The following is a 22,843-nucleotide window of genomic DNA, read 5'->3' on the forward strand; positions in this document are numbered from 1 at the left end:
GTGGTGCCGGGGAACGTGAGAGTGGAGATGTGTGTGTCTGTCTGTGGGTGTGTCTGTCTGGGAGGGTGACTGTGGTGTGGGTGTGGGTGGGAGTGTGTGTGTGTGCTGTGGTGTGTGTGTCTGTCTGGGTGTGTCTGTCTGTCTGGCCGTGGGCATGTCTCTCTGGGAGGGTGGCTGCTTTGCTGGGGGGCGTGGGCTTCTCCGTGCTTGTGCGGCGTGTGGGGTGAGCGTGCGGGGCGGTGTGGGGGGGCGGCGGTGTGCGCGGGAGCGGTGGGCAGGCGGGCGGCCAGGGCGCGTCCCCGCTTCCCCGCACACAGTGGCTGGGCTGACAGCCGGGCGGAGAAGAAAACTAGACGTCAGGGAAATCAGTCAGAGACAAATCGATTCCCTTCAGAGGTGAGAAAAAGCAGATGCTGCAGCTGCTGGTGGCCTGTTCGGCTCTGAGCCACATCCCTCCCCAGCCCGGGCCCCCTCCCCCAGTGCTCTTGGCTGCCGACGTCCGCCCAACCCCCTCTGCCTTTGTTAGGGGCCCTGCGGCGGGCCTGCTGCCTGGGCTGCCTCCTCCCTTCCCCGGCAGGCAGGCAGGAGCCCGTGCAGGGCGTGAGTGTGTGTGTGAGAGTGTGTGGGAGATTGGGGGTACAGACCTAGTTGTGGGCCTTGCCTGATGGCAGAGCCCCCTTAGGGTCTTCAGAGACGTTGGGCCAGCGACTTGGCTAAGGCCATCCAGGGAGCTGGAGGTGGCACTGGTCCTGAATTCAGGCCTGCTGGGTGCCAACCAAGGGGGATTTTGCCCACCTCCTGCTCCCCCCAACCCCACCCAGGGGCTCTTTGAGCAAAGCCCCCTTTTCTTCCCTCCATCCTGTGTTCAGGGATAGCACAAGAGTTGCTGCCCCTGGGCAGCGCTGGTGCTGCATCCTTCCTCCCGGTGTGCGTGTCGGCCCCCGGGGTGGGGGGGTCTGGGGCTGTGGGCAGAGCTTCTGTGGGGTGGGGCCCTGACACCCCGCCTGGGTCTTGCTGGCACCTGGCTGCCCGGTGGTCGCCCCCCTCCAGGCCCTCCTCTCCACCACCCTCTTTTCCATTGGGTTGTAACACCCAGAACAAATCAGGAAACAAGGGCAAAGCCTCTTAGAAACAGACCCATCTGGAGTCAGGGCTCTGCTTTCGGTGTCCCGGGCTCTCACGGCCAGCCTCTGCAGCCACCTGCTCCGCAGACCTGCTGAGCTTTTGTTCTGGGCCAGGGCCTGGATTTGGAAGTGAGCAAGACAAGCAGGGTCTGCCTTCAGGGAGACTCACATCCAGCTGGGAAGACACTCCTTGACTCCAGCTGGGATGAGGAGTAAGGGGTGGGGAGAGAGGGAGGGCAGGGTCCCAGCCATAGGCAACCCGGGTGCCCTCGGCTCCACCCTCCTTTCCAGGAGCCCATGGGCTCCTAGCTTCAGCTCAAGCTGGTTCCTCAGCCACATTGCCCCCTGCCCCCTGCAACTGTCCACTTGCCCACCTCCTCCCCAGCGAGTGCTCTCCCAGGCCCCGCCTCTCTTCCACACTTGACCCCTGGCTAGGATGGGTGGCTCTGCCAGACCCACGCTCTATCTTCCTTCCTTTTCAAGACAGCCGGCTTCGTCCAGCATGGATGCCCCGCTGTTTTAGTGTGAAGGTGCTCCACTGAGCAGAGGGCGGGAGAAGTGGCTGTTCCAGGGGCTTGGTTTCTGGGATGGCTGCACCAACAGACTCCCCCCACCGCGGACCCTGTCCTCTGCCCATGAGGACCCTGGTCTCTGCTCCCCACTCTCAGGCACGTCCTGACCAGTGTCCAGGCTCCTGGCCAGTGTCCACCTGCTGGAGCCCTCCATGGCCATCCCTGGCCACACTCTGGAATCCAGAGCCTGTACTGAGAAGCCTGTGTCCCCTGGCTCTCCCAGACCTGGCTGTGAGTCCTCTCCGGACCTTGTGTTCTACCTAGCTAAAAGGGTGAGGAATCAGGCCTTTTTCAGCCCCAGAGGGCCCCAGAGTGGGATCTGCTCGGAGTAACAGCTGTGTTTTTGTTACTGCTGGTCGGGGGATGGCTCATGGAATCCTTTCCAAACCCCACCCCTGGCCTAGATTCCCAGTGGCCAGCCAGATGGGAGAGGCCATGGATTGATCTACAAACATTGATTGAACCAATTTGGGGCCAAGCCCACGGGCAGACAGCACCTGGCCTAGTGCCTGGCCCATGAGATGTGTCCAAAAATTAACTGCGGAGAGAAGGAATGGATGGAGTCGTGATTGTGGACATTGCTGGCATGTCCCTGGCCCCCAGGAGCTTTCAGTCTCACTGGAATGCGTTGGGTTTCTGACTCCAGCTCTGCTTCTGACTGCTCCTGGCCTTCCTGTTTGTCCCTCAGTAACATCGGCAGCTCTGTGACCTTGAAGATCATTTCCTGCTGGGATATTAATACCACCACTAATAATAACAGTAGCCATCGAGGCAGGAGCAAGCATACTAATATTAGCTGCACCTGTTGAGGGCCCAGCACGTGCCAGGCTCCCGCGTGTGTTCTGATGTCAGTCCTCCCCTGAGCCGTGAGCTGGACCTACCATCTCCATGTTGACAACAAGAGGACGGATGCTCTGCACTTGCCCAGGGTTTCAGAGCTAGGATAGAACTCAAGGCTATTTTGGTTGGGCTCTGAGGATGACAAAGCACAGAGGTACTCAGCTGACCTCGAGTAAGGGAGGGCTGAATGAAAAGAGGAACATCGTGGGGACGTGGGGTGAGCCAGTTCCCTGGGCTGCAGGGAAGGCGGGACTGCGGTGTGGAGCCACAGGAGCTGGGGGCCCGTGCAGCAGAGAACCCCCGGGGCTGCAGTGCTGGCATCACCCTCAGCGGGCCTCCTCCTTCCCAGCTCTCTGCTCTGTCTGTCCCACACCAGCTCCCACGTTCCCTTCTTCCTCTCTGTGTGTCTGTGCTGGACCCCTGCTCCTCACGGATGCGGCTGCCTGGAAGCTCCACCCTCCACTGGGCCTCTGTCCATGCCTCCTTTCAGGCCCTCTCCCCCAGCTGCCTGCCCAAATCACTTATTTCCCAGTTCAAGGTCAGCTTCCCACCCTGCCAGGTCCCCTGCCCCAGCTGCGCGTTGTCAGGCCCCAGCCCTCGTGCAGTCAGGGGCGGTTGGACAGGCACTTTCCGTTCACCCAGAGGGTCTCAAACTTGGTCTCAGGACCCTGTTATTCTCTTAGAAATTACCGAGGACCCAAAAGAGTTTTTGTTTATGGGGTTATGTCTATTGATATTTACAACATTCAAAATGAATCTGAGAAATCATAAAATATTTATTCTTGAAGAACAATGACAATAAATCATTACATATCAACCATTAACATATTTTTCGGGAGAAATAACTATTTTCTAAAATGAAAAAATTTAAGAGTGGTACCACTGTATGTTTTCACAGTTCTCTTTAATGGTTTCCTGGGACTTCCCTGGTAGCACAGTGGATAAGACTCTGTTCTCCCAATGCAGGGGGCCTGTGTTTGATCCCTGGTCAGGGAACTAGATCCCATGTGCATGCTGCAACTAAGAGTTCGCATGCCACAACTAAGAGTTCACATGCCGCATCTAAGAGTTCGCATGCCACAACTAAGAGTTCACATGCTGCAACTAAGAGTTCGCATGCCGCAACTAAGAGTTCGCATGCTACAACTAAGGAGCCCGCCCACCACAACTAAGACCTGGCACAACCAAAATAAATAAATAAATAAATATTTTTAAAAAATGGTTCACTTAAGAGAAGACGGTTGGGTTCTCATGTCTGCTTCTGCATTCAATCTGTTGAAGCCGCTGGAAAACTCCACTGTATGTTTGCAAAAGGAAGAGGGTAAATAAGGCAAATAACACCTTCCAACCTTGCAGAGCCCCTGAAAGAATAGGTGTCTTAGATCGTTCCTGATATGACCCCTGCACGGGCTCCTCAACCTGACAAATGCCTCAGGGACCCAGCAATCAGCCAAAGGCCGAACACCAGGCCCAAGAGCTCAGTCCTGGGAGCTGGGAGCTGGAGCAGCGGGAACTAGGAGAGCGAGTGGGCCGAGAGCAGCTTCCTGGAAGACATATAAGGTGAATGGAGCCATGGCAGATGGGCATCTTTGGAGAGGCAGAGAGGAGAGGGAGTTTTCTGGGCCCTGGGAAATGATTGGGCACATCTTCAAAGTGGAACGGAGAGGCATGTGGCCAAGGCTGGCTGAGACCTTAAGGGCCCTGAGCTCTGAGAAGATGGTTGTTCCCACCCTGCATAACTCAGGATAAAGTTTACTTTCCATAGCAACACTAAGCTTCCTTGTATGTTGAAATTAAATTAGCCCCTTTCTAGTTTCTGGATTGTAAAACTGGATCAGTGCACAGAAGCAGAACTTGTCTCATTTGGGGAGCCGTGTTGTGTTAGTGCCTGCGCCGTGGGCTCGCTCTACCTCGTGGGTCACGTATGGGCACTCGGAGTTGGTGATGGGCAGGGTGGGCGGGGATGAGGGACTTAGAAAGGCCTGCCAGCGCTCCCAGAGCACCCAGTTATTCCAGGCACCCGCTGCCGAGGGAGGGTCTGAGCAGCCTAGCCTGCAATCGGTGGAAGGGGGCGGGGCGTGGTAGAAGACCTGGAATCCCCAAATCTGGGGCGGGGTGGGAACAGTCATCCCCATGGCTCCTGATCTTTCTACTTCCTTGTGAGGTGGTGGACCCTGGAGGGTTGCGGGGAGGAGTACCCTGGAGGGAATGACCCCCACCCAACAGAGAGCGGGAGGAAGTGGGGCTTGGTTAGGACAGAGGTCTCGGGGCCATGTGATGGTCTGTGGAACCCCAGCTCTGAACCCGAGCTCTGCCACTTACTCCGGGCCTCAGTTTCCTCATCTGTAAAGCAGGGATGAGGACATCCAGCTCATGTGGTTGTCTGGAGGTGACATGAGAAGGTGAAGGTGAAATGAGATAAAAGGGATAAAGCAGGCGGTACAAAGAATTGGGCCAGCTCCATGAGGCACGAGCTTCCTTTCACTTCTGTTCGGTGCTATAATCAGATCCTGGTTCACAGGAATTGCTCTGTAGATACCTGTTGAATGAAATAATTAATAAATGAATGCATTGGTGGCTCAGTTAATGCCAGTTCCTTCCCTTGGAGGACCTGAGGATCAACAGCTAGAAGCTGAAGGGCAGTCTGATTTGGGATGTGCTTCTAACCATCTGTACTGTCTGGAGGTCAGCCAGCTGCCTGTAAGGTAGTGAGCTCCTTGTCACTGGAGCTGTGCAAGCAGAGACCAGGAAATCCGGTGGCCATGGCTGTGGTCGTGTGTGTGTGTGTGTACGTGTGCGTATATAGGGCAGGATTGAGACCGGGAATTTTGAGAGCCTTCTGCCCTTCTAGGTAAGCCTGCTCAGGCCTGCTCTGGGGTCAATGTCCCCATGGATGGAGGCTCTGCCACCAGCTGCTTATTATCCGTGGCTCCTCTAAGGGGACCCTGCCAGATCCCAAACAGGAAACCTGTCGAGAAAGCTGTAATTAGAGCCGGGAGCCACAGGCCCGAGAGGTGCCTGCTGTAGCTTCAAGTGCAGACATGCTACCCTGGTGAAGTCCTTGGGCAAGAACCCCGTGAGTCAGGCACTCAGATCCTCTCCTTGCATGTGACACCCCTCCCCCACCCAATTCTCCCTGGAAGGAGACCAGTGTTCCCTGGGAGCCTACTGGGTGTCTGGGTTTCACATATGTTCTCTCTTCCATTCCTCCCCAGAAACCTGGAAGCGAGGCAGCGTTCACCATGATGCAGTGAGGAGCCCAAGGCCCTGAGAGGTCATATGACTCACTCAAGGTCATCCTGCCATAGCAGAGATGCGATGAAGCCCTGCCTTTGTGAGTACCTGGTCTAACCTTGTCATCATTCTGGGGGAGGCTTCGAGTCAAAGGTGGGGTGCAAGAGGCCAACAGCACAGGTAGAGGAGGCCTAGATGGTCCTGGCTGGGTCCTGGGTCCGTCCTGACTGAATGTGACTTCCTTCAGCTTCTGTGAATCTGCCACAGAGGGTTGGGTCCCTGCCATGCTCCCCTATCAGGCTGCTGGGCCACCCATGGTGATTGTGGTGGTTTAAAAACATGGCCACAAATTCTTCAACACTCCTCCTATTGAGAAATAACCTCTATGTCCCCTCCCCTTTAGTCTGGGCAGATTGGTGACTGCTTCACTCCACAGAGAATGGCAGAAGTGATGCTAAGTCAGTAAAGACCATGCAGCTTTCCTTTTGTTCACTGGAGCTCACTTGCTCCTGGAGCCCTGAGCCACCATGTAAGAAATAAGAAGAATCACTGACCTGAGGCTGCCATGTTGTGAGGAAGCCCAAGTCACATGGAAAGTCCGTGTCTAGGCACCCTGGTTAACAGTCCCAACTGAGCCCAGCCATCTAGCCTCTCCAGCTGTTTCGTTTTCCCAGCTGAGGCCTCAGACATCACGGAGCAGAGACAAATCATCCCTTCTATGCTCTGTCTGAACCCCTGGCCCATAGAATCTGGAAGCAGGGTAAATTTTTTTGTGCCACTGTTTTTTGGGTGATTTGTTATGCAGCGATAGATAACCAGCACAGCTATGCCAGCTGGGACGTACCACGCAGTCATCTCAGAGGTCCCACCCAGCCCATCTTTTCCTCATGGCCTCTGGGCAGCTGGCTGGGCTCACACTCTCCATGCAAATCATTGCTCCAGGGAAGGGTACAGGATTGGTGGGGGGGGGGCTCTGTATCTCCTGGGGGTTGCATCTGCTCAGTTTCCTCTGCCCACTCCTTTCTCAGAAATAAGTTCCCAAATCTGGTCTGCCTCAGGCCCTCTTGTGTGTGGTTAAGAGTCCTGATCCCCGCTTTACCTCTTCTTAGCTCTGATGTCTTGGGCAAGCTACTTAACTCAGTTTCTTTAGTCTGTAAGATGGGGGTGATAATTACGTTCGTCAGAGGGTTATTGTCAGCAGTGCCGTGCACATAGCAAGCACGCTGATCGGTGTGGCTCATTATTATCCTTGAAGTCACCCTCTTCCTGGCCCCTTGTGCCATCTGCAGGTGCACAGGACTTTACAGTTTACAAGGTACCCTCTAGTTCCCCCAGCAACCCTGTGGGGCAGGTCAGTATTATTGCCATTGAACAGATGAGAAAACTGCAGATCTTGGATGTGGCTCGTGTCCATGGCCTCAGGTATAGGCCCTTTGTTCTCCTCTTGTCAAGCTTCTTCTGGAATTTTCCTCTTTGTTCCCCCCTAGGGCTCCTGGCTGACTTGCCTGGTCTCCTCTTTACTTTTGCTCTCTCCTGCCTCTGGACTTCTGGAGTCTCAGCCTGTGTGGCTTTGGATAACTTCCCCTTTCTGTGTCTCAGTTTCCCCCTCCATAAGATGAGGGAGTTGGGCTGGCTGATGTCGAAGGGCACTTTCAGCTCTAAAACAATCGAGTTTGTTTTCATATCCGGGAGTGGCTTGTTCTCAGGACTGCCTGCTGCTCCTCTCCAAGCTGAGTCTGTCTTGGCTGTGAACTAACCAAGAGGGCCTGATATCCATGATTCCTGGGTAGCAGGGCCAAGGTCTGAGAATAGGGGAAGGGGCAGCACCCATGAGCTGGAAGGACCCAGAGAGGATGCTGGGGCATTTGTTCCCAGCTTGGCCACACTTGTAGTTCTGCCTGAGATTGATCCTGACAGTGGCTGGGTGAGGGACCCAACCCAACCAGGCCTGGCCCCTGGGGCCCCTCCTAAGGCTGTTCTCAGTGGCATCTCTGGGCAATGATGGGTTCTTTGGCATCCTGATTTCTGGTGGTCCAGCCATTGCTTCTTCACCTGCCAGGTATTTCCCAGGCCCACCTCAGGCCTCACTTCCTCCAGGCAGTCTTCCCTGATGTGCAGCATTAGGCCTTTTCTCTGTCCTCCCAGAGTGACCTGGGCTTCCCATCAGGACCCTTGTTGAATTGTGGTCTGTAACTGCCTGTTTACTTACAGATTCTCCTCCAAGACCTTGAGCCCTAGGAGGCCAGGGTTCATGTCTATCCTGCTCACCTCTGCTTCTCTAATGCCCTGTACAATCCTGGCACTACTTAGGTGCTCAGTAAGTATAGGTGGCGTAAAAGAATTTTAGATAAATAAATAAGTAGCAACCAATGCTATTAGCAGTAATAGCAATAATGCTCCCTGCTTAAAATATCCCAGCCTCATCTGCCTGTACCTTAACCTAGGCCAGGAGAAGATGGCTTCCATAGCATATTATTTTGGTCCCTGTAGGACTGCTTCTCTTGAATTGTCTCTTTGTATGATGTCACTCCCTAGAAAACATCTCCATGAGATTTGTCTCGTGTCTATTTGTAGAATTTTATAATGAAGACTGCCAGGAAATATTCCTGCTCTATAATCAGAAGCAGTTATGATTTTCCTAAATATCAGGCTTTATTTATATATTTATATTTTATTTCATGGAATCGTGTAACTGAGCAGGTTTCCCCTTTTGCAGTTGCTACCAGGAAGCTCAGATCTAAAATCTGGATCCTTTGAAACAATGTTTAGAACTTTGTAGTCCTCATTTCTGAACTAGTCATATTTCTGTCTTATTTAATGTCCTTTCCTCTGTTTTGCCTCTGTACTTTCTTATCAATTTCTAATTTATGTTTTATTGCAGTACTTCAGGTATCCTTGTAAATCCCTTATGGGTTTGTATATGTTTTAAATCATTTTTCTTGGAACAAGGCAAGATATAACCAAGTGCATACACATGGTACTTCTGAGCACATTGATCCCAGATTGACCCAGGATTCAGTTACAGGCTGAAGAGCGCTGGTGCTGGGTCTGCTCTCGGCCACACAGGCCTGTCTCCCTCCGGGCTCTGGCCACACGCACACCTGGCAGCCTGGTCCATGTTCTGTGGGCTGTGGCCTGCCAGGCCTTGTATGGGGTGGACGCTCCCTGACAAGAACAGGGCTTCTTCCTGAGCTGTTGGCCTCACTGCCCTGCTGCTGCCTCCTGACCTTCCTCACCTCTGTGGTTCCTCACCCGCTGCCTCATCCCCCTTCTGTGATGATGCTTAATACGGCTCCCGAGAAGCTGGCTTGGCTGCCTTCACAGCTAAGACTTGACCTTGTCCCTTGGATGTAGCCTGATTCCAATTGCCATGGGCAATCGCACTCACCATCAGTCAGGCCAGGACGACTGACCTCCAGACCATGAGAACACACCCTGGACAGCTTGAGTCAGCACCAGGGGTGGGGGAGCTAATAGTAAATAGGCATAAAGTTAAGTGTTATCATTTTCTCTTTGGAGATGAACATTTACCCCCAGAGGTAGCGAAAGAGGGTAGTATGAATCTGTTTGACAAATGGAGAAACTGAGGTTCAAAAGGATGTGATTTTCCCAAGGTCACACAAGAAGTCAAAGGACCAGAGGGCTTTGCCTTCCAGACCGGGGCTGGGTCCACTCTACCTCCTTCCATCGCCGAGGTAGGGGCCTGAGTCTCCAGTGGAGATTGGGCTGAGGGGGTCTCCAATCACTCACTCCCTGGCAAGGAGACCCCTCTGAGGGTCACAGTCCTCTGAGAACCCCATTCCCAGCCAGAGCCATCAATTGCCGACAGGGCGTAGGGCCTGCGACGTTCCCTTCATTTCCTCTGCAGAGCTGCCTGGTTGTGGAGATTCAGCCCACGTGATCTGATGATCTGCCTGCTGGGTGCAGAAACGAGGAAGGGGAGGTGGGAGGAGGTGTGTGGGGTGCCGAGGCCTCTGCCTCAGGAAGCTTCATTTTGGTCTCTGCCAGAATTCAGAGCCCGGCCGTCTGATCAAGTGAGGCTGCCACACGTTTTCCCTAGAGCCGTACCCTCTATCCTTTTTACGAGGCTGTAGTGTTCAGAGCTGGTCATTTTGGAAGTAGGGGAGCCGGGGAATTGTAAGTCTCCTATATGGGCATCAAGACAGCTGGTGTGGGCCCTCCTTCTCTGAGTGACTGCAAACAGGTCCCTTGACTCTGGGGGTCTGAGTTTTGTCATCTGTTAAATGGGATCTGGAGTCTTTGCCCACCTCTCTCTCAGTGGTGTTGTGATAACCAGAACCTATTTGTTCTAGAATGTTTCCCCACCTCACATTTGAGATGCTGTGCAGAAACAGTTCCCCAGGGGACTCTGTGTACCTCCTTGCCGCCCACTCGCGTTGCTGGAGGAAACAAAACCCCTCCAAAAAACAAAAGACATCAGCGCATCAGAATGCACGGAGTGGTTGGTGGTGTTTGGATTCTATTCCGTATCAGAGCTGTATTCATGCAACGAGAATTTGTTAAGGTTTTGTTCAGTTTACAAATATTTGTCGAGTTCCTGCTTCGTGCTCAGCCCCCTGCTCCATGTTGGAGCTGCAGAGGTGATAAAGCACTCTGGGGGTGGGCATGTGGGGAGAGCCCGACCTGGCTCTGAGTCCTGGCTCTGGTCCCCACCTCCTCGATGACCTTGGGCAAGTCACTTCACCTCTCTGAGCTTGTCCCCTCTGTGAGCTGGAGATAATGCTAGCCACCTTCCTCATAATGTTGCAAGGATCAAGTGAGGAAATGCGATGTTCTTATTAGCAGCGACTGAAACACCAAGTGTGGTTATTGTTTTGTCAGGAGTGTTGGGAAGACATGGGTCCTGCTCCCGTGGCAGCGTGGTTAGGGAAGTTATTAGTTATGGTAAAGGGAGATTTGGGCTGGGGGGAGTGGACGTAAGATGCTGTGGACGCACAGGGCAGCGGGGGGATTTGTGGCCTTGGTGAAGATTTCCTAGCAAGCAGCTGTGAGCCCTGCCCAGGACTGCGGATGGAAGGTATACATGGGATTTAGAACAGACCTGTCTACATTCCTGGGGAGACAAATCTTGTGTATGCTAGCTCTCTTACTCAGATGGTGCCCTCAAATTATCCTGTTGGCATTTTCAGGAAAATTACAACCATGTGCATCTTGGAACGGGGTTCAGGGGAGGGGGAGGGTGGTAGTGGTGGTGGGTGTCTTAGTTGGGCTGGCTGCTATAATGAATACCCCACACTGGTGGCATAAACAGCAAACATTTATTTCTCACAGTTCTAGAGGCTGGAAGGCCAAGATCAGGGTGCTGGCTGATTCCGTGTCTGGCGAGAGCCCACTGCCTATTTTGCTCTGTCCACACGTGGCAGAGACCATTTCTGTAGTGCTTCTTCTTATAAGGGCACTAATTTCTTCAAGAAGGTTCCACCCTCATGACCTAATTCTCTTCCAAAGGCCTTACCTCCAAATACCATCACTTTGGGGGTTAAGGCTTCAACATATGATGTTTAGGGGGAAAGAAACATGCAGCCCATGGCAGAGGGTTAATTCTTTGAAGGTGTCATGGTACTGGTAGTGTTGGTTGTGTGGTGGGGAGAGAGTTCCAGGTGAGGGGAGGGCAAGGGGTGTGCAGGTGCCTGGTGTGTGTAGGGCAGAATGAGGAGGCCTGTCACTCCAGGCCCTCCTGCCGCCCGCTTCTTTCCCCTGCCAAGTCAGAGTATGCAGCGGGTCCACTGGTCAAGGACGGAGTGCCCAGGTAGCGGGTGTGTGCTGGTTCTCTGGCAGCGTGGGCAGGGCTGAGTCGGAATGGGGCATGGGGAACACAGGTTCGAGATGCAAAAGACTACTGAGGCAGCTGGGGCAATTCTGCAGGTTAGTGGAACTAACTTTGGGTGTAAGAATGGGTTTTCAGATTCTGCCAGGTTGGATGGGTCCTAAAAGCCCTGCCCTATATGAGCCATCTGTGCTGCTGGGTTTTCTCCATTTCCCCCTCACATTCCTTTTCCACCCTTCTCCTCCCTGTTCCGTGCTCCGGGAACATGGTCCCTATGGCCCAAAGCAAACAATTGACATAACTAACTACTCCAAACATTGTGGCCTAAAACACCCACCATTTGATTATGTTCATTGATTCCATTAGTTGGAAATTTGGAAAGTACACAGTAGGGACAACTTGTCTCTACCCCACAGTGTCTGGGACCTTGGGCTGGAAACCTCTAAGGCTGGGGATAGAATTATCTGAAATCTGAAGACTCACTCACTCACCTGCGTGACAATTGATACTGACTGTGGCCCGGGACCTCCGATGTGGTAGTCCACAGGAAAATCTGTGTGTGGCCTCTCCACGTGGCTGCTTGGGCTTCCTCACGGCACGGTGGCTCACTTCAAAGCGTGAGCATCCCAAAGAGAGCCAGGTGGAAGCTGCATCGCTTTTTATGACCTAACAGATATCACATAGTGTCACTTCCGCTGTAATCACAGCTGTGCCCAGATTCATGGAGTGTTAAAGTTCTACTGTAAGAAGAGGGTGTGGGAGGGGAGCTATTGAAGGAGCCATTTGGAAAATGGCATCTGCCTCAGGATAAATCAGCAGGAGATCAGATTCACTGATTCACTTACTCTCTGGTTCCATCCACAAACATTCCGTAGCTTCCTCCCGGCTGGACCGTGGGTCAGTAATGACTGTGTTCCTCTAGCAAACGCCACAGCTCCTGTTGGTCTGTCTTCTCCTTCGTGGCAGCTCCCAACCTACGGGCGTTTCTGGAATCATTCTAGGGGTGGCAGCAGCTCCCACTGTCGCTAACCCTGGGGTGCTTCACCAGTCCTTTATGCTTTCCTTTAAAACTGCTTACACTTTTAAAAAGCCCCTTCATTAAACTCTCTTCAGTCGCCCTCTTGAGTGATCATTTCCGCCAGAACTCTCACCGATACACCGTATGTCATAGAAGGAAACTGAGGCTCAGGGTGCCTCCCACAGTGAGTGTCAGGAGGGGCAGGATTTGAGCCCTGAACTCCTGTCCTTTTCCAGGCACCTCTTTTCCTTTTTCAGGCACCTCTAGTGATGTGTAGTAAGGGAGAGCTCATCTGAGCAGCAGGGCCAGCCGAGCCCTGGAGCCCCGTTCCGCTGGGGCCCTCGAGCACCCCATCTTTGCCTGCTGGGCTCAGCTCGAGGCCTGGTGTAACCTTGTTTGTGGCGTCCCCAGGCTGGGGGAGTCCCCAGGCCCTGCCAAGCCCCTGACCCTCCCTGGGTCAACTATGAACAGAGGGCCCAGCGGGGTGAGCGACGTGTTCTCCCAGCTGCTCACAGGCACTGGGGCGTCAGGGCCAGGAAGGATATTGCGTCACAGCTGGACACCCAAGCCAGGGAAGTGAAGGGGCTTGCCCGTGGTTACAGGGCGAGAATTCCCAGCCTAGTGCCAGCCCTGCACACCCTCCAGTCTAGGTCCCTAGAGTTTTTAAAGAGCTTTCATTCCTCACTAGATGAGTGATATCAGCAGTGTTGATGATGATGATGATGGTGGCGATGGTGACAGCAAGTTTGCTGAGTAATTCCCATGAGCCGGGCACTTGACCTACATCATCTCATTTAAACTTCCTCCTTTTTAAGAGGACACGACATTTCTGGGGCCCCTCCTCTCAGGACTGTGCAAGTTCAGTGGCTCCTGGGGTGAGCTCCTCTCTCACTGCTGTGCCCCTGCTCACAGCATCTCTGTAAAGCAGGTCGTGTCTCAAATGATGGCACCACACTGCAGGGCAAAGTGACTTGCTCCGGGTCCCACGATTAGTAGGAGGCAGAGCTGGGATTTGAACCAGGCTCTGTCTGACTCTAGTCCCATGTTTTCATTATGTCCTTCCCACCCAGGAATGAACAGACTTGAACGGATCAAGTGATTTGCCTCGGGCCACAGTGGTGTGGGGACAGGGATGCCCTTGAGCCCAGGTCTTCTTTCTCAGCAATGCCTTTGTGTGAGCGAGAGTCTGAATTTTCTCTTGGCAGTCCTACTGGTGCCACCTCAGGCTGGGGAGCAGTTAAAGAAAGATGAGGGTTGCAGGGCAATACCATGAAGGTGTCAGTTCCTTGAGGACAGGGCTCTTCTGTCTTAGTCACACCCCAACTCCCCAGCTCAGAGCCTGGGTACAGCCTAGGGTACTGACACTGGGGCAGCTTGTTGACTGAATCAGTGAAAGAATGAATGAGTGAGCCCTGAAGATGGGAGGTGACCCAGTTAGGAAGCCAGCGACTAAAGGTCCCAGGGGCAGATGACTGCCTTTCACCTGGATGGCTTCCTGTTTATTTATTCCAGGGAAAAAAATAAAAATACCAATCTGACGATGAAGCAAGGCTGTGTGCTAATTCTATTCCCAGATCAAATCACAGTGCGGGGAATGCGTTATCATCAGCGTGCTTACCTTGGGGGAACAGAGACAGAGTTTTATTAAATGAGACAATCTCCCTAAAAGGAAGCCTTACATTAGACTTTGGGCCTTAAATAATATTAGTGTCAAGAGCTGACAGACATTTTGCACGTGATATTGGGGAGCAAACCGTCTCGGAGTGCGTGGCTTTAGTGGGGGTCACTGGACTGGAGTGACCAAGCAGTGGCAGGCGAAGAATCTCCTGGGCCCAGTGGCCACTAGACAAAGCAGTTCAGGCCCCACTTTTCTCTCAGGCCAGCAGGTGCCTCCTTCCTGGTGACGTGGCAGCGGGACCCTCTGCAGCCCCACAGGGAGAGGGTTGTGCATTCCTGTCTGGTCACAATGACTCTGAAACTCAGCAGGCCCCAGATGGAGGCAAACGATTGTTTCCCAGATGGGATTCCCACTCCCCTCCCTGAAAACGTGCCCAGGCTGCCCTGGGACGTTGCACCTGCTCTTTTTGCGCCTGTTGCCCTGCCCCATCTCTCCCTCCCTGGGTCTCTGTCTTTTGTAGAGACCTAGAGCTGGCACCACTCAGCAGTTTAGAGCATGGAGCCATGAAGATCACGGAGGACTGGGTTCAAATCCTGCTTCACCAGCCCTCTGACCTTGGGCATATGACTTCATTTCTCTGGATGTCAGTTCTCTTGTCTATAAAATGGGTTAACTAGTTCTGGCCTCATAGGCTTGTTCTGAGGACTAAATGCATTCATCTGTGGACAGCTCCTAGGATGGCGCCTGGTATACAGGAAGTGCCCCATTCATGTTCTCTTTATTCCTGTCCCTGACCTATCCCTCCTTCTCCTAATGCATCAACCACACACCCATCCCCCAGAAAAGGATTACAGGCTGCTGGAGAGCAAAATTCTCCAACCCATTGTGGGAAAAGAGTATCTCATGGAGACCTTCCTCTGTCCAGATGATAGATCCGTGTGTTCCCAGAGGTCACCCAGTCCAGCCCCTCCTGTTACAGATGGGGAAACGGAGGCTCCAAATGGGAACCTCGAATGGGTAGCAAGCTGGCTACTGACCTGGGAGTTGACTCAGTCTGTAGAAGAGAGTCCTGGGATCTGCCTGGGGCACACAGATTTCCCAACCCCCAGGCCAGTACACCTGGAGTTCAGTGCCTACCTCTCCTTTTTCTCTCAACTGTGGGATAATTTATAGAGTTATAGTAAAAATAATAGCTCCCATTTTCCAAAGACCTAAGTGTGCTGGGCCCCATGGTGAATTTGACATGATGGACTGTGCTATGTAACCAGTGAGGGCTTATTCCCAATTGCAGAGGAGTAAACTGAGGCTCAGAGTGGCTACTCGACCGGTCCAAACCTTAGAGCTGGTAAGAGGTGGAGCCAGTACTAGAAACTCAGGTGGTCTGACTCTGGGGCTGGCTCTGGTACAAGCAGCAGTTCCCAAGGCCAAGAACCAGAGCACTCCCTGTAGGAAGGTCGGTGGCATGATGGCAGACTTGGACTTTACTTTTTCTCTGCTGACCTTGAAGAAGTCATTTACCCTTTCTGGGACTTCCCTGGTGGCGCAGTGGTTAAGAATCCACCTGCCAAGGCAGGGCACACAGTTTCGATCCCTGGTCTGGGAAGATCCCACATGCTGCGGAGCAACTAAGCCTGTGTGCCACAATTACTGAGCCTGCGCTCTAGAGCCCACGTGCCACAACTACTGAAGCCTGCGTGCTCTAGGGCCCGTGTGCTGCAACTACTGAAGCCCATGCACCTAGAGCCCGTGCTTCGCAACAAGAGAAGCCACCTCAACGAGAAGCCCGCGCACTGCAATGAAGAGTAGACCCTGTTCGCCACAACTAGAGAGAAAGCCCGTGGGCAGCAACGAAGACCCAACGCAGCCAAAAAAAAAAAAAAAGGCAGATACATTCATTAAAAAGAAAAAAAAATTACCCTTTCTGAGCCTCAGTTATATCACCTATAAAGTGGAGGTGATAATTCGTAGGGTCGTACCTACAGTGGTCATTGTGAAGCCGAGAATCCTGGAATTTCAGGCTGCAGGGACCATCCCATCTGGCCCCTATTTCATGCCCAGAGAAATTCAACTTGCCCAGAGTTGGGGAGCTGGAAGGGACCGGAGCTGGGACTTGATGCTTGGCTGCAGGATGTCATGGCCGTGTGGCGGCTCCTGGTTTCCAGTTCTTCCCAGGAGGGCTTGTGCCTACCCCGCAGCACTGGCTCTGCCCTACTCCTCTGCGGTCCTGTCACTCTCTCTGTACCAGGTGTTTCCCCTGTGACACTGTACCCTCTTCACCACCCCTGCCTGCAGCTCATCCCAACTCAGAGAGGGGACCGGGCAGAGCAGCAGCGTCTGGACTGGTGTTCCGGGAGCTGCGGGCTCCGGTCTATCTCCGAGGTTGATGCCGTGTCTGGATTCTGCAAACCCTTTCCTCTTCCTGGTTCCCAGAGTCAGAAGGGACCATGGTTTTATCTATCAAAAACTAGACAAGTTTATCTTTCTCCAGAGTATATTTCGTGCACATCCCCACTTCCAGTGGATGCTTCTAGGCGTTACACAAAGCAACAATTCATCATCAAATAAGTTTGGGAACTGCTGGGTTAAACAAAGTTAAACAGATTTCTTTTCCTAACGTTACTTTATTTAAATAATTAATTTAATTTCAAAAGAAATGCATACTCACTATGATCAGCGGGAAGTATAGAGTGCTATATAAAGCAGTTGCCAATAGCCACCACCCTCTGTAATGCTCACTTCCCAGGGCAAGCGCTGCTAATGGCCTGGGCTGTGTCTTTACACATCTCTCTCCATGCCCATAAAACACATGCACACACACATGCACATACGTAGGCTGTTTAAGAACCTAGTCTTGTTTCCTCCTGAAAGCCTTGTCTGTGCCTTTAACTTGTAATGAGCTCTTGATCTCCAAGACCAGCTATGCTGCATAACTTTTCTAAGTACTGGGCCCTTTTCATCCCTGCAGAGCATCTCGGGGCAAGGCTCTGGGCCAGGCTGGACTAGATGACCTGATACTTGGGCCTCAGTGACTCACAGGCCAGTAGGAGAGGCTCTATGAGGTGGGTGGGTGGTTGGGTGCTGGCCGCTGCCCTGGGAGTTGGCTCAGTCCACAGAAGCACTGGGCCTGGGTGGGTGAGTGCCAGCACCAGGGGGCCTGGTCTTTGCAGCTTCCCTGAGAATGCCATGGGCAGCTGCTGCCTGCAAGGAGCCAGACAGGCTGGGTGAGAAGGGGCAGTGCATGTGTTTCTGCCTGTGTCTAAGGAGGAATGAGAGGCCCACTCAGCCACAGAGCCCGCTCCCACCCAGATCCTTCTGGCTTTAGGGTAGATGGACGCTTTGTCCTGGCTACCCTACTCAGAGCTTGCCTGTGCACCGGCAGGTTTATACTCTGCCCATCATCTTCACCCTGAGGCCCAGGTGATCAGGGACATGCCTGGGGTGACATAGAAATTTGGTGGTAGAGCCAGTCCACACCCTGGGGCCCAGGATCCTCCATCCTTCTCCAGGTGACTTCAGGTGGGCCACCACTCTTCCTGGGGAGCCAGGCCCAGGTGCCTGAAGACCTTGGCTTGAGTGCTGGCTCTGCCACCCAAAATGCTGTCAGATGCGAAGGAAGCTCCTAACTTCTGGTCCAGGTCTCCATTTTCCAAGTTGGTGTGCATTGGGCCTTGGCCTTGTCTGGGCTACAAGTCCCTTTGAGAAGGAGCCTGGGCCTGCTCCCGAGAGCCAGGTGCCGATGTCCATACATGCAGAGCATTGTCTAGGGGGTGAGGGGGGTCCCCTTGTAACTCTAACACTCTGGTGTCATGGTTCATTTTTGAGGACCTGCTGGGTGCATGGTCCAGTGCTGGGTACGGGAGAGTGGCGGGGTGGAGGATGGAAGTGAATTTGTACCCTCTGGGAACATTGGGTCTGGCTGAGTGATGAGGATGCAGCCACAGGATGCACACATCCGGGTGAAGATCAGAGGAGGCGAGAGTCCTGATGGCCTGCAACGGAGCAGCTCTGTGCCCAGAGTGGTCAGGGAGGGCTCCCTGGAGGTGGCTGAGCCTTGAGGCACGGACAGGACGGTATTCTTGGTGAGGGGCACGGTGCATACAAAGGCATGGGGGTCGGAGAGGTCAGGTGTTAGGAGCCAGCTCTGGACGGCTTTGTTGGGAAGATGGCTCAGTGCGCCAACAGGGCCCCCCAGCGAGGGACTGCAGGGCTTGGCCTCCTCTGTTGGCACAGCTCCGATGGCAAGAACCTGGCAGCGGCAGCCGCCCACCTCCACTCTGCGGAGGGAAGCCCGCCTCTGTCCCCACGACAGACTCCCACAGGCCAGAGCCAGCTGAGGGATAAACATCTCTAATCGTTAATTACCATGCGTGGTGTGATTTTATGACTTTCCAGATAAATGCTCTCTGAGGGAGTGTCAGCATTACAGACCTCCAGTTCAATGATCTGGGGTCATGATTGAAGGGGTGGGGCCCCAGAGGGCTGGAGGATGGGAGCAAAGCTGCGGGGAGGAGGGTGGGACCCCTCAGGAGTCAGGCCCAGCGTTTCTGGCCTGGCAGCGGCAGGGGCTGGCCCGAGGCTGAGCGTCAGGCTGGGGTAAGGCTGCCTGCTGCTTCCTGTCACTCTCCCGAGCTGTCCACCTGCTGGCTGCTTCCTGTGACCCACAGCCCTGGCCAGGCGGCGTGGGACGTTTTGGAGTTGGAGATGCTGACAGTCCTTCCCGACCTCTGTGTGCGACCTTAGCCTCGACTGTCCGATAGCCGCTCACCTCCCAGCTCTCACTCCAGCCCAGTGGTTCACTGGAAGCGTGCTCTCCCGACACAGCCCCACCTGCCTGCCAGCCCACCTCTGCTAAGAAGCCCCCGCACACTGGGGCCCATGACCCCCGGCTTTCCCTCCATCTTCCCTGAACCAGAGGCATTTCTTTCTTTCTTTCCTTCTTTTTTTCGCCACGCTGCGCAGGCATGTGGGATCTTAGCTCCCCGACCAGGGATTGAACCCGTGCCCTCTTCAGTGGAAGCTCGGAGTCTGCCAAGAGCATCTCCGAACCCTCCCGAAGCCTGGCTTGCACTGGGCACGTGGGGAGCCTGCCCCAGTGTTCACTACATCTGTCTTCCTTTTAGGGAGAAGGGCTGCCCCAGGGTAGAAAAACCCTTCGCCGAGCCTGCTCCGTGCCATGTGCTACACACTGGGTGAGGCCCTTTCATGCCTTTGCATAAGGTCAAGGTCAGGACCCTGGAGCCAGACTACCTGGGCTCAACTCTCATTGCTGTCGCCCATGAGCTTGGTGACTTAGGTGAGTAACTTACCTTCTCTGTTTCTTAGCTTCCTCATCTGTAAATGGAGGTTACACTGGTACCCACTTCATGGGTTTAGTGTGAGGATTAAAGGAGTTCATCCGTGGAAAGTTCTTGTTACTGTTTCAGCCCATAGACCGTGCTGCTAGTTTGCTGTTGTTAGTGTATTTTGTGACAAGAGGAAGAAAAGGGGCGTGGCCAAGGGTTTAGGTACAAGCTGGCTGCCTGTGTTTGGTTCCTGGTGTGCAACTCAGAGTGGGACCTGTGAAAGGTCATTTCATTCTCTGGGCCTGAGTTTCCTCATCTGTAAATGCTAATAATAATAGTAGTAGCTGCCTCCTAGGATTCTGCTTCTGATTATATGAGTTCAGGCCCATAAGATTGGTAGCAAAGTGCCTGGCACGTAGCTGGCTCCCCATAAATGGGATTGTCACTCCTGTTTGACAGATGGGGAAGCAGCCTTGGTGAGGGGAAGGGACTTGCCCAAGAAGGTCGTTTAAACTCAGCTCCATGTGAGTCCAAAGCCAAGCCGTCGTCTTCCTTAGTTCCCTCTTCCTCCCATGGACAAGAGTCACGGTCAGGCCCTTTCGGGTCCCTGAAGCCACCTCTTCTGGTGTTCGTAGTTGGAAAACCTCCACCAGCCTCCTCCCGCCCCAGCACAACTTATTAGCTAATTGAACCTTGGTGAATTGAAGTCTCTGAGGGCACCCGTCCTCCAGGAAGCAGGGCCAGCCAAGGCCACACCTCGGCAGGCACAATGGGTCCCGGGCCAATCAATCCCCTTTATGACCAAGGTCACAAATTTTCTCCATCTTAGATCCCCCCTGCGGAAGCCCGGTGTGTCCACCAGCACCTGGTCAGGATGCCAGGTTCACCTCCTTCCCTTCTGATTTCATTCCGCTCCTGCCTGGCTGCCCGGCCACGTGGGGTTTGTCAAGCGCAGGGGTTTGTCTGTCTCTTGCTGCCTCCCTGCCCTCCGCAGAATGCTGACCAGGCGAGCAGGATCTGCGGCTCTGCGCTGCAGACATCACTCTCCCGTGATAAGGGCCAGTGAGCGCCCTTGAACGGGGAGCGTGCCATTCTTCACTGGGCAGCAGGGTGGGCAAAGCTGCCTCTCAGAGTGGGGGACTCAGCGAGCAGACAGTGGGGGGGGGCCCACAGCAGGCCTGGAGGCGGCAGATTTGGCTCCCTTGAGGGCTGAGCCTGGGGGTGTTGGAATAACAGAGGTTCCTGCTGCTGCCCTTGGAGAGAGAAGGTGTGTGATTTCAGCCACATGGCCTAGGTGCACCACGAGGCAGTGCTTAAGAGCAAGGACTTTGGATGAGGCCAGCTTGTGCCCTCGACCAGCTGCCACCACGGCTAATGACAATTAGGTTGAATCTCATCACACATAGATGCCAAATGTGAGGCTTTAAAATTTGCTCATTACTTTTTTTTTTTTTTTGGCTGCTTTCGGTGTTCGTTGCTGCGCGCGGGCTTTCTCTAGTTGCGGCGAGCGGGGGCTACTCTTCATTGCAGCGCGTGGGCTTCTGACTGCGGTGGCTTCTCTTGTTGCAGAGCACGGGCTCTAGGTGTGCGGGCTTCAGTAGTTGTGGCTCACGGGCTTAGTTGCTCCGCAGCATGTGGGATCTTCCTGGACCAGGGCTCAAACCCGTGTCCCCTGCATGGGCAGACGGATTCTTAACCACTGCGCCACCAGGGAAGTCCTGCCCGTTACTTTTTGACACTCCTGCCTTCAAAAGTGCAGCCTCATTCCCCTCTCCTTGAGCATGGGCTGGACTGTTACTGGCGTTTCCCCTCACCCAGGCCAGGGAGGGACCCTGGGCACCATAGACATTTTTAACAGCCATCATCGTTGCAATTCCCTGAACGCCTACTACAGACCAGGTGCCAGGCTAAGCAGTTTCCTAGAGCCACTCATTTGATCCTCAGACCCAACAGTGGGGGAGCTACTCTTGTTGACGTCCCCTCTCAAGAATGAGGGAACAGGAACAGAGAGGTTAAGCAAATCACTTAGAGCATCTGTTGGTTAGTCACTAAGCTGGGTTTGAACGCCCTTCTTAGCCACCATGTTACCCCACCACAAGGATGCAGCTGCAAAGAGAGCCCTGGGCCAGCTGTCCGGACACCTGGGTGTCCGTCCTGGCCCATGCCCCGAGCCAGGCCCTCTCCTCTCTGGGTTGGGGAGATGGATGTAGTGTTCCCCACAGGAGGCTGACTGTGCAGCTGAGAGGTCCCCTGAATGAGAAAGAACCTGGTGACCTCGGCAGCTCAGAACCCACAGGGGGCTGGTGAAAGGCAGGAGGAAGAGGTTCCTGAGAGATGGGGGTGGTCAGCATCCTTCCTGAAGGAGGATGAGAGAAGCCGGGACTCAGAGCCAGGGCAGGAATCAGGACGTGGGCGCACAAGGGCTCTGGAAGCTGACCGAGGAATCCCTGGCTCAACTTTGCACACAACGGAACTCTTTAACAAAATGCCAAGAAGATACTTTTTGAGCAGGACTGCATGATTGATTGATTGATTGATTGATTTAGGTCACACCACTCTGCATGAGGGATCTTAGTTCCCTGACCAGGGATCGAACCCGTGCCCCCTGCAGTGGACGTGTGGAGTCTTAACCACTGGACTGCCAGGGAAGTCCCAGCACTGCTTAATTTACACACAGTTTTCGGAGCCATCTCCAGGAATTCTCACCTCACCCTGGGTGTCCTAGCTTAGTAGTGCCCCACCCCCATCCTAGTCCCCCAGACAAGATCCTGGGGGCCCCACTGGCCTCTTCCTGTCACCCAAGTACCTTCATCTTGTCAGCCACTGGGAGGTCCGTCCTCCTACCGCCCTTGCTTCTGCCTGCTTCCTTCCCACGCCACTGTCCCCGCCCTACTGCCAGCGCCACCTCTGGCCTGCTGGGTCACTGCCATCGTCTCCGGCTGCTTCTCTCCACCCAGGGGCTTCTTCCCTCTAACTATTTCTCTACCTTTCAGACTGAGGGGTCTTCCTAAGGCACAACTGAGCTAATCTTCCTTCCTTGCTTATAATTCCTCAGTGGTTTCCATAGACCTCAAGAGCAAGTCCGAATCCCTGAGCTTGTCTACTGGAGCCTTTTGTGCCTGGCCATCCTGGACACAACGCTGAGTCGTGTCATTGAACTAGAAGACTCCTCTGACTAAGGGCCGAGGTGGTAATACAGAAGGCTTTCTGGAGGAAGTGACAATTAGGCTGGGGGCTAAAGGGTGATTGAGAGTCCATGCCATTGACTACACAGGAGAGGTGCTCCAGGACACCAGTGGCGGAGGGCCTTCCTTGAGGTGCCCTCCCACCCCCTCAGTCCCCTGTGCCTTTGGATTTCCGAGAGGAA

The 22,843-nt window shown here is 53.9% G+C and overlaps 1 long non-coding RNA gene across 2 annotated transcripts in view; it reads left to right on the plus strand.

The window, feature by feature from the left end:
* Positions 1 to 323: 323 nt before the first annotated feature.
* The window catches only part of LOC309643220, a 220,438-nt gene continuing 197,918 nt past the window's right edge, over positions 324 to 22,843 (plus strand). Inside the window, exons 1-2 of one of the 2 annotated variants that reach the window (XR_014253630.1) lie at positions 324 to 396; positions 5,752 to 5,870. This is a non-coding gene — a long non-coding RNA (uncharacterized lncRNA). Of the gene's footprint in view, positions 397 to 5,620; positions 5,871 to 22,843 lie in introns of those variants that run through there. The other variant, XR_014253631.1, reaches the window with a different exon arrangement.

This window comes from Balaenoptera physalus (genome assembly GCF_965194825.1).
Source record: "Balaenoptera physalus genome assembly, chromosome: 14".
NCBI lineage: Eukaryota > Metazoa > Chordata > Mammalia > Artiodactyla > Balaenopteridae > Balaenoptera > Balaenoptera physalus.